General features: G+C 43.0%; 2 non-coding genes across 2 annotated transcripts; one reads left to right on the forward strand and one right to left on the reverse strand.

Moving 5' to 3' along the window:
- Positions 1-1661: 1661 nt before the first annotated feature.
- On the forward strand, positions 1662-1744 carry trnal-uaa (transfer RNA leucine (anticodon UAA)). Its single transcript has one exon. It is a non-coding gene; the product is annotated as a tRNA-Leu (tRNA).
- Positions 1745-5071: 3327 nt separating this feature from the next.
- On the reverse strand, positions 5072-5143 carry trnam-cau (transfer RNA methionine (anticodon CAU)). The gene has a single exon. It is a non-coding gene; the product is annotated as a tRNA-Met (tRNA).
- Positions 5144-9404: the final 4261 nt, after the last annotated feature.

Raw genomic sequence — 9404 nt, forward strand, 5'->3', positions numbered from 1 at the left:
AGCGGCCATTCTTTCATCTGATAACCCAAAGGCTCTTTTCAGAGCCACTCACTTTATCTGGAAAAGGGCGGCCTGGTGTCTATCGGTCAGATTCTGCACTGCTATTCACAGTCCAGCTGTTTCCCGCTTTGTTTTATCAATCCCTGTATCCATTACTGATACAGGTGTTTTTATACATGTAAATTTATGCTATTTATTGGAGAAACTTTTGCACATGTTCCAACACCGTGTCCGAGGTAATTATTTAGAAACAAGTACACAATTACCCCAGAGTGAGAAACAGCATCAAAGATTGATGGCTGAAAAACACCCCAAACACAACGGCTCTTTTCAGAGCCACCCACAATCTCTGTGAAAAAGCTGCACCATCTTTTCCCTTATTGAGTTAATGAGAAATCTCTTTCTGGAGGATAGAGATTTGTCCCGTTACAGAATGCTGTGAATGGGACTTCATACCCGCCCCTTACACACACTCTCACACTGAAGGGACAATCAAACTGAACTGAGAGCGGATTATAAACCCCAGTCTGGGATTTGTCACGGACAATGAGGAGAAACACCACATCGGAAGGTAATTCTTTAGATTCAGTGATAACTATATTCACAGTTTGGCAGCAGCGGAATTAAATTCATTATAAAATTATTTGTTCGTTATTTCGGGTGATCTGGGAGCCGCTCCGGGAACAGAGTAAAGGCGGGAATGAAGAGGTTATTCTCGGGCTGATCTGTTTATTCCACAGTTTTCCCAGAGGACGGAATCAGTGAGATTTGTACACACACAGGACCTGAGTCCATTGCAGCGCTTTAAGATCCGCTTCCGCCCCCCGGGCCCTCCCTATTCTCCGGACACAAAGCTGCCTGTCCCACCGGCGGGATAGGGCCGGGGATTCTCTCCACACTTCCCATTGGAACATTCCCGGCCGCTTTCAGGGGAGAGGATCAGAAATCAGCCGTTTCTCTCTGTCCCTGTGAAGCCTGTGTGAAGGGGGTTGGTTGGGATTCTCTCTGTTTCTGCTTTTCCACTGAGCTGAGATTTGCTCGGTTTTAAATTGCTGAGCGGGGTCTGATTCCCGCCGGTTCCAGATAAGAGATTGAGAAATTCAAACTGTTCCTAAAATAGCGGCAGGATTCAGTGAGGGGAAAATACAATAAACAGATGAGAAAGTGTGAGATTGAAATAGTTTCCTGAACATTAAGGCGTTCGGTTATTTTGTATTTTTCCTGCACTGAAATTGGCGGGTTTTTCCCATTTGAAAATGTAAACCAATCAAAACCTCCCATTTCTACTCCCTCGCTTTGTGATTGGTTAAGAATTGGATAGAAACAAGAGTGACCAATCAGAGCTGGAGTCTGGCTGCAGCCTCGCAAACCGCTCCCAATGATTATTAATAGAGATGAAACTGACCCAATCTGGATTGGAGTTATTCAATGGACTTTGTTTTCACAGAGAAATATCTGACAGACCCAAAACAAACGTGATGTTTCCTCCACACAAGTTCCAGGGGAGAGTGTCGCCAGCTCCTTCTCACACACAGTCCGAGCTCAGAGACACAGACAGCTCATCAGTTCCACAGTCTCCGAGAACACAAATCATTTCAGGGGCACATTTTCAATCCAACAGGAATGACAGCCGCTGTGTCCCGATCATGTCCAGTTCTCGTACCAGGGTGGCCGAGTGGTTAAGGCGTTGGACTTAAGATCCAATGGACATATGTCCGCGTGGGTTCGAACCCCACTCCTGGTAGAAGGATTTTTAACACTGCATTCTGCACCCTCTCCTCTCTTTCTCCCCTATATATTGTGTGAATGGGATGCTTGGTCTGTATAGCACGCAGGAAACCAGAGTTTTCACAGCTTAATACTGCATGTCACAATAAGAAATCAAATTAAAATCAGTACCGCTGATCGGGGGATCCATCAATCCCAGTCCAAACTATTATCAGATCATCACTGCGTCAATCCCACAATAGAGCAGTTTTAACTCCAAATTAAATACCTGATGAAACGGTATTTCGGTTAAATGTTACACAATTAACCTTCATTAGGTACTCTGAGATTCGAGTTAAATCCCAGTCATATCACCCACATCAGGGGTTTGGAAGTGGCTGTACTTATCCCCATAGTGTATTCTCACAAATACATTAGATACAAATGTGAAATACAATCTCAGATTGAGATATTCTGACAGTGAGTATAACCTGAGATACAAACTCAGATTCCAGCTGAAAACTCACTCTGATTATGAAACTAAAAGTTACAATTTCAATTTGATGCCTATGAAAAGAGCCATAAATTATAAACTAATGGGAGATCTCATTGAGACGTATAAGATGATGAATGGGATGGATAGGATAGAGGTGGAGAGACTCTTCCCGCTCAAAAAAGACAGTAGGACTAGGGGGCACAGCCTCAAGATAAAGGGGAGGCGGTTTAGAACGGAGTTGAGGAGGAACTTCTTCACTCAAAGGGTGGTGAATCTCTGGAATTCTCTGCCCGTTGAAGTGGTGGAGGCTGCCTCGCTAAATATTTTTAAGAAGCGGGTTGATGGGTTCTTGATAAGAGAGGGGATTAAGGGTTATGGGGAGAGGGCGGGAAAGTGGAACTGAGCCACAACAGATCAGCCATGATCTTATTGAATGGCGGGGCAGGCTCGAAGGGCTAGATGGCCTACTCCTGCTCCTATTTCTTATGTTCTTATGTTCACTCACACTGAGCCAGATAGAAGACACTGTACCAATTCCAGACTGAGTTCCATTTTACATTCATGTCAAAATTCTTACTCAGGATCAGACTGAGTGTCTCAGACCAAATCAATGTGAATAACCTGAGTGAAACTTGTATAACAATCCAGTATCAGGTTGAAGGATACATTATCTTTCACAATTGTGTTCACACTGACAGAGATTTAATACTGGGCTGAAACTCACTCACATTGTTTGCTGAAAACATACTGCATCAGTGGCCTGTTTCTGTGTTGGAAAATGATTTGGAATTAATCCAAATTGATAACTTGTCCCAGAGATTGAAGGTTATTTAATTAATCCCATACTCACACTAAATCCTAAAGACAGATAAATAAGATAATAGTTCTGAATCACATATTCAGTGTCAACAGCTGAAAAATCCAGGTTGTTTCCTGCACTCACTCACAGGAGCTGAGTCTGAGTGATATGAAATAAATCACACACACCAATTGTGTCACTGAGAGATTTGGAAACAACCAAAGTCTCACACAGACTAATGGATACAAATGGAAGATTAGATAGAGAGAGACGTGGGTGAAAAATCCCAAATGAAACTCGCAGTTTTAGCAGCATCATAGACTTATACACAGAATTAATTCCGTTGATAGCTACAGCAGGAAGCTGATGTTCTACAAACAGGGAAATTAAAGCACATGTTCCACAAACAGCCCCAGGGGATTTAATGTTACGGATGGTTCCCACAGTTACATAAAATGCTCACAGACAAAGAAGCCATTGACAGAATTAGACTCATCCAACCCACACACTTTATAAGGGTCTGACAGACGCATATAACTGACCCCCTCAGAAACAACACCGGACAAATTCAAATACAGAATGGAAACAGATATTGAAACATGTGAATTGATTGCAAAACCAATTGTGTGTCTTGGACAGCCCATAGCTACGGGGATGTGGTGAAACATGAGGACAAATCCTATCATATCCACCACCAGGCAGGTCGCAACTGCACAAATAATAGCAAATTACTGCAGATGCTGGAATCTGAAACTAAAAAGGAAAATGCTGGAAAATCTCAGCAAGTCCTGCAGCATCTGTAAGATGTCAAAGGACTTTGACAAAGGGTCACCTGGACTCGAAATGTCAGCTCTTTTCTCTCCTCATAGATGCTGCCAAACCTACAGAGATTTTCTCATTTCATCATTACTGCACAATGTGATTCTGCAATGGGACAACACTTACTAAATAATCCTGATTGTGCTCAGAATTACACTGACAATATGATCAGAAGAGCGGAGTTTTTTTTTTAAAGTGACCTCCTCTTTAAGACAGAGGTGAGGAGGAACCTTTTTGATCAGTTGATTTTTTTTTACTTCCTTCATTCTTGGGATTAGGGCATCACAGGCTCGGCCGGGATTTATTGCCCGTCCATAATTGCCCTGGGATAGGCAGCGCTGAACTGCAATCTTCAACTGCTGTCACCAATGTCATATAGGTACACACACAGTGCGGTTTGGAGGTGGTTGGGGGAGAGGAGGGGGGCAGTGGGTGGCTGTTGGGGAGTGAGAAGACCTACTGGCACTGAAGGAATGGCAATATATTTCCAAGTCCTGATGGTGAGTGGTTTGGAGGGAGATTTCTAATTGGTGTTGTTCTGATGTGTCTGCTGCCCTTTTCCTCTAGGCCACAGTCATGGTGGGTTTGGAAGATGTTGTCAAATGCGCCTTTGTGAATTCAGGCAATGCATTTTGTAGATGCTGCCCCTGTCTGTCCGTGGTAATATAAGCAGACTTGTGACTAATAAATACGCTTTAACTAACTTTTGGTGGAGAGAGCGACTCTTTCTGGATGGGAAGCGAATGAAGTCAGATGCTTTGTACTGGAAGGTGTCAAATTTCTAGTGTTGTTGGAGCTGCATTCACCCAGGCAAGTTACATCTGGAAAACAGGTACTCCGGGTTCCTTCCACAGTCCAAAGACGTTCAGGCTGGGCGGGTTGGCCATTCCAGATTACCCTTTGTGTGGTTAAAAAAAAAGTGAAGGTTAGGTAGATTAGCGGGGTGGGCATGTGGGACTCTGACTACAGGGCATGGATGGGATGCTCTGTCGGAAAGTTGGTGCAGTTTAAATGGGCCGAATGGCTTCCATCAGAACTGTAGATATTATGTGACTTAAGGTCTTTTGACTGTGTCAGAACTGCCTTGAGAAAAGTGGGAAAGACGCGTTTGTAGCATTTACATCAGTGAGCTTGTGGCAGATTACATTGTCTATTGTGAGCGAGGGTTGATGAAGATAACTGTGTCCTGGAAAGAAATAGCAGTTACTTGAGAGCAGAGATTTTTTTTAAAGTGATCCTGAAAATGTAAATAGCAGAGAATGGTTTCGATCCATCGACCTCTGGGTTATGGGCCCAGCACGCTTCCGCTGCGCCACTCTGCTACATGCTAATAAGTTCCTGTTTATTATTGTTGTGCAGCATCAGGACAAAATTTTACTGTCGTATTGCAGTTTATTGATGGCAAATGTGCTCGGCAGCTCCGCCTGGCGGCACAATTCCACTGTCTAATACACAAAGAATGGAACACACACAAAAACAGCCGAGACTGTCAGGAGACAGAAGATCAGACACAGGCAAAGTAGCATGGACCGATTGCTCATTTGTGTAACGTGTACATGAAAAGATCAGAAATGATCGTATTGAATGGCAGAGCAGAGGGGACAAATGGCCGACTCCTGCTCCAAGCTTTTATGTTAACAAACAAAGAACAACACAGCACGGGAAACAGGCCCTTCGGCCCAACGAGCCCGCACCGCCATTTTAACAACGTGTTTTTCCTCCTCCACCCTTGACCCATGTCTAGGCTTATGGTACCCCCATTGGAACCCAGATTCAGGGAAGAATAATTTAGGGACAATTTGTTACACCAATCAGCCTAAGAGCACATCTTTGGGGTGTGGGAGGAAACCGGAGCACCCGGAGGAAACCCACGCAACCACAGAGAGAATGCGCAAACTCCCACAGACACAGGCCCAAATCCATGTATCTGCACAGCAAACAGTGATAGTCACTAAGCTGTTGTGGTGCCCGTCTGCTGGTCCAGTTTTAAGCATATACAAACGATGCAAAGTACTAGGCTACTCTCGAAACATCCAAGAGCAGCCCACGCACGACCCACCGTGTGCATGCCCCTAGTTAGACAACAAGGCCAACGCACCTGCGGAGTAAAAGAGACAAACACCAACACATGTAACCGTTGAAAATGATGTAGATGCCTTTATATATATATGCCTATTGCCAATAAAGGAAAACTTTTTAGCACCACTCATTATGTAGGTTTAAGATGGATTGCAGTAGGAAATTGTCAAGGGACTTTTTGGAAATTTTGCTACAGGTTTTATGAAGAAGACAGACTGCTGAACTGACACCAGATTATTAACTTGGAAGTATGGAGCATTTCCTGCTCTGTGAAGTGCAGAGCCATCACGTTAAGTAACACACTTTGAAAGTGGCAACGCAGCCACTTGTGAATCATTACCTTCAATGTCCTAGTATTCTCCAGTCATTAGTTTTATTAACGAGCTTGAAATACTAATAAGATTAACTATGACGCAATGGCAGTATAATTTTCTCATACCCAAACTGATTATATGAAACGTATCACATTTAAAAAATGACTTAGTCATTAATAAAGCGCCAAGCCAAAAGAAAGATTCACTTTTTGAATATTTTGAAGATGGATATTATTTAAAATGCCTTATTAAAATGCAGCTCCATGCTCTGGTAAAATGACTCTATAAGTAATATTCATGTTGCTATTTTTATTGTAGTTTCAGAATGTGCTTCTGCCATTTTTCAACCGTGACCACAAATTGACAATAGCCAGTTAAAGGTGTCAGTAGCTGAGTTTGTGTTTTGCAAGAGGAATACATCCTGTGTTGGGATTTTGCCAACTCTCTCGTTTGATAATTCAATACTTCAGCATTTATGGAAAAGGCTAATCAAATATTCCAAACGACTGTAATATAAAACTGGTGCAAATTGGTCTCTTTTTATGTAGGCTGCATTTCGCGGACTTCATTACAAAAACAAAGCCCACATGAATGTCTCATCAGTAACCTTGCCAGGATCCATGAGCTAAGTTGGACAAAAATGTACAAGAAATTAATCTCTGAGCTTCTTAATGCAAAGATTTAGCTGCACATAATTTCCCAATTTACGGTGTTAAATCTTCCCAACTAAATTTACATTTTGTGTCTTGCACGTTCTGAGCATTTGTCAACGCAAGATGTCCCACAGATACCCAACTGCATATACGCACTGGTCCATGTGTGCCCATTGTCACATCTGAACAGCCGGCAGGATACTGGAACAGGGATCCAGAACCGACATCAGCTTTGGAGAATTTAATCCCCCGCATGGATACATCACCCTCTCCCTTCTTACAGTTAAAAAAAGTCAATGCTGAGAATGTACCAGGCAAACCCAAATCTATTCCTCGTTTGCTCCAAAAGCCAAATTCAATATCCAATTGAATCCAATTCAAGGTCCTCACAAGGGACACAAATAAGATCCAAGCAGATAAGATGAGGCATTTCAGCCCATTTTGGGGTTGATCTGACGCTTGATCTTAGCCAAGAGTCTGAGAAGTGATCCTCTGTCCTAGGAGATGTCCCCCCACAGCTCTGGACGGTATGTCGGGCAGGGAAAGCCCTAGGAGATGCCAAGGAGCAGTGATAAATGTTCTTACATTCTTCTTTGGATCCAATACTGTTTAATTTGTTTTTTTTATCCAAGATTGAGGCACTTTTCCAGGTATGCTTACGTGTCAGAAAGTAAGACGTACAACTATGCTTTAAATATTAGCCATTGTTTATCTATCGTCATGCCATTTAATGAATATATTAATCCAGAATCTGATTTAGCAAATTCACCTCTCATACCTTCCTAGATAGCTTTATTTAGATTTAAGATTATATTTCAGGATTGGACTTGAGTCATGTTTACGGACTGATGGGAGGTGTTATACAAAGCAATCAGTTAATCGAACAATGTAAAGCTCATTGTTAGCAGTGAAATTTTGGAGAAAAAATATATAACGCTGAAAAAAACTATTTTTCCTGCATTTAGACAGCGAACTGTGAGGAGAGATTATGCAACATTCCATTCAAGAACTTATGATATTTCTTCCCTTTCCTCAATCAATTCTCTCACCGCTCTGTGGTTGGCAGGGCTCTCAAGTGTGTCGCTCCCATGTCCCACACTTGGAACATTTCCAATCAGTCCAAAAAAGATGATTAATTTCTGATAAGAATTTCTAGTCACCTGTCATTGTCATTCTGCATCTTACTCTCACACAGGTCATTCTGTCTTAGGTCTTTCCTGGTTGTTCAGAGCTCCTTTCTTCCATTCAGATTTTTCAACCTTTATACATCTGGTAATTATCCCTTTCAACTGTGTGGCTAAATCTTATTATTCAATGCATGTCTGGACCAAATGGTCACGGATATTCCATTTCGTTCTTTTTCACGTCAGTCCCTTTCCTCTTCATTCACCTATAATGTATTACATTTATAATTTCCACCATTCTAATGAAAAGATGTTGATCTGAAATATTTGCCATTAACTCGGTTTGTCTTAGCAGCAGCTCACTTGTTATATAATTGCAGAACTTCGAAATTAAATTCATACTTCCTGCATTCATACTATTTGAAGTCGGTACGAAGGTTGAGAGGAGTTTTGAGAGAGGTGATTAAAATCATAATCGGTTTCAACAGAGTAAATGGGAATAAAATGTTTCTGTGAACCAACGGCAGAGGTTCGTTGTGAATGGTATGAAATAAGGAAGAAAACCATCAGGGAACACATTTGTCGTTACATTGGGCAGCAAGTTGCTGTGATCCTGAATATGATACCTGTAATCGAAACCAATTAGAATGAAAAGTAAATGTAAAATGTAATTGGATAAATAAGGATTGAAGTGCATTTTGAGGCTGTACTTTAGATAAGAGGAAGTATTGCACTGAAGGGAGAGGAAATCTCTTTCAGAGTGCTGATGGGTTTAAATATATTTTACGTTCTGTTTTATTCAATGTAATGGAGGCCTGGGGAATCCAGGAAAAAGTCTGACAACACCAGGTTTTAGTCCTACTAAAACCTGGTGTTGTCAGACTTTTTACTGTGTTTACGCCAGTCCAACGCCGGCATACCCACATCATGACTACTATCGAACCCAGGATTCAGCGCGCGAGTGAATACGGTCTATCTCATTCAGATTGGTCCGCACGGCGCAGGCGCCATCCGCCGGAAACCGGCTTTCAGCACGGAGCGTGCGCGGTGCGGCTCCCGGCAGTTCAGTGGGGCCGCGCGCAGCCGCAGTAACACCGAGTCAGAGGCGCCCGGGGCCCGGCGGAGGTGCGGGGAGGGAGCCGGGGGAGCGGCACCATGAAGCGGATGGTGCAGCGAGGCCATCCTCACCGCCCCATATGGAACAGTGTGAGTGAGAGGAAACAGAGAGGAGTGGGTAATGGGTGTGTTTCAGACTGGAGGAAGGTTTCCAGTGGAGTTCCCCAGGGCTCGGTGTTAGGAGCCCTGCTCTTCCTGATATATATTAATGACACACACCTTGGTGTACAGGACACAAGCTCAACATTTCCACACGCCCCCAAACCTGGAGGCATTGGCAACTGTGAGGAGGAAAGT

The sequence above is a fragment of the Carcharhinus amblyrhynchos genome, unplaced genomic scaffold, assembly GCF_965287045.1.
Source record: "Carcharhinus amblyrhynchos unplaced genomic scaffold, sCarAmb.v2.hapA scaffold_42, whole genome shotgun sequence".
In the NCBI taxonomy this organism is placed as follows: domain Eukaryota; kingdom Metazoa; phylum Chordata; class Chondrichthyes; order Carcharhiniformes; family Carcharhinidae; genus Carcharhinus; species Carcharhinus amblyrhynchos.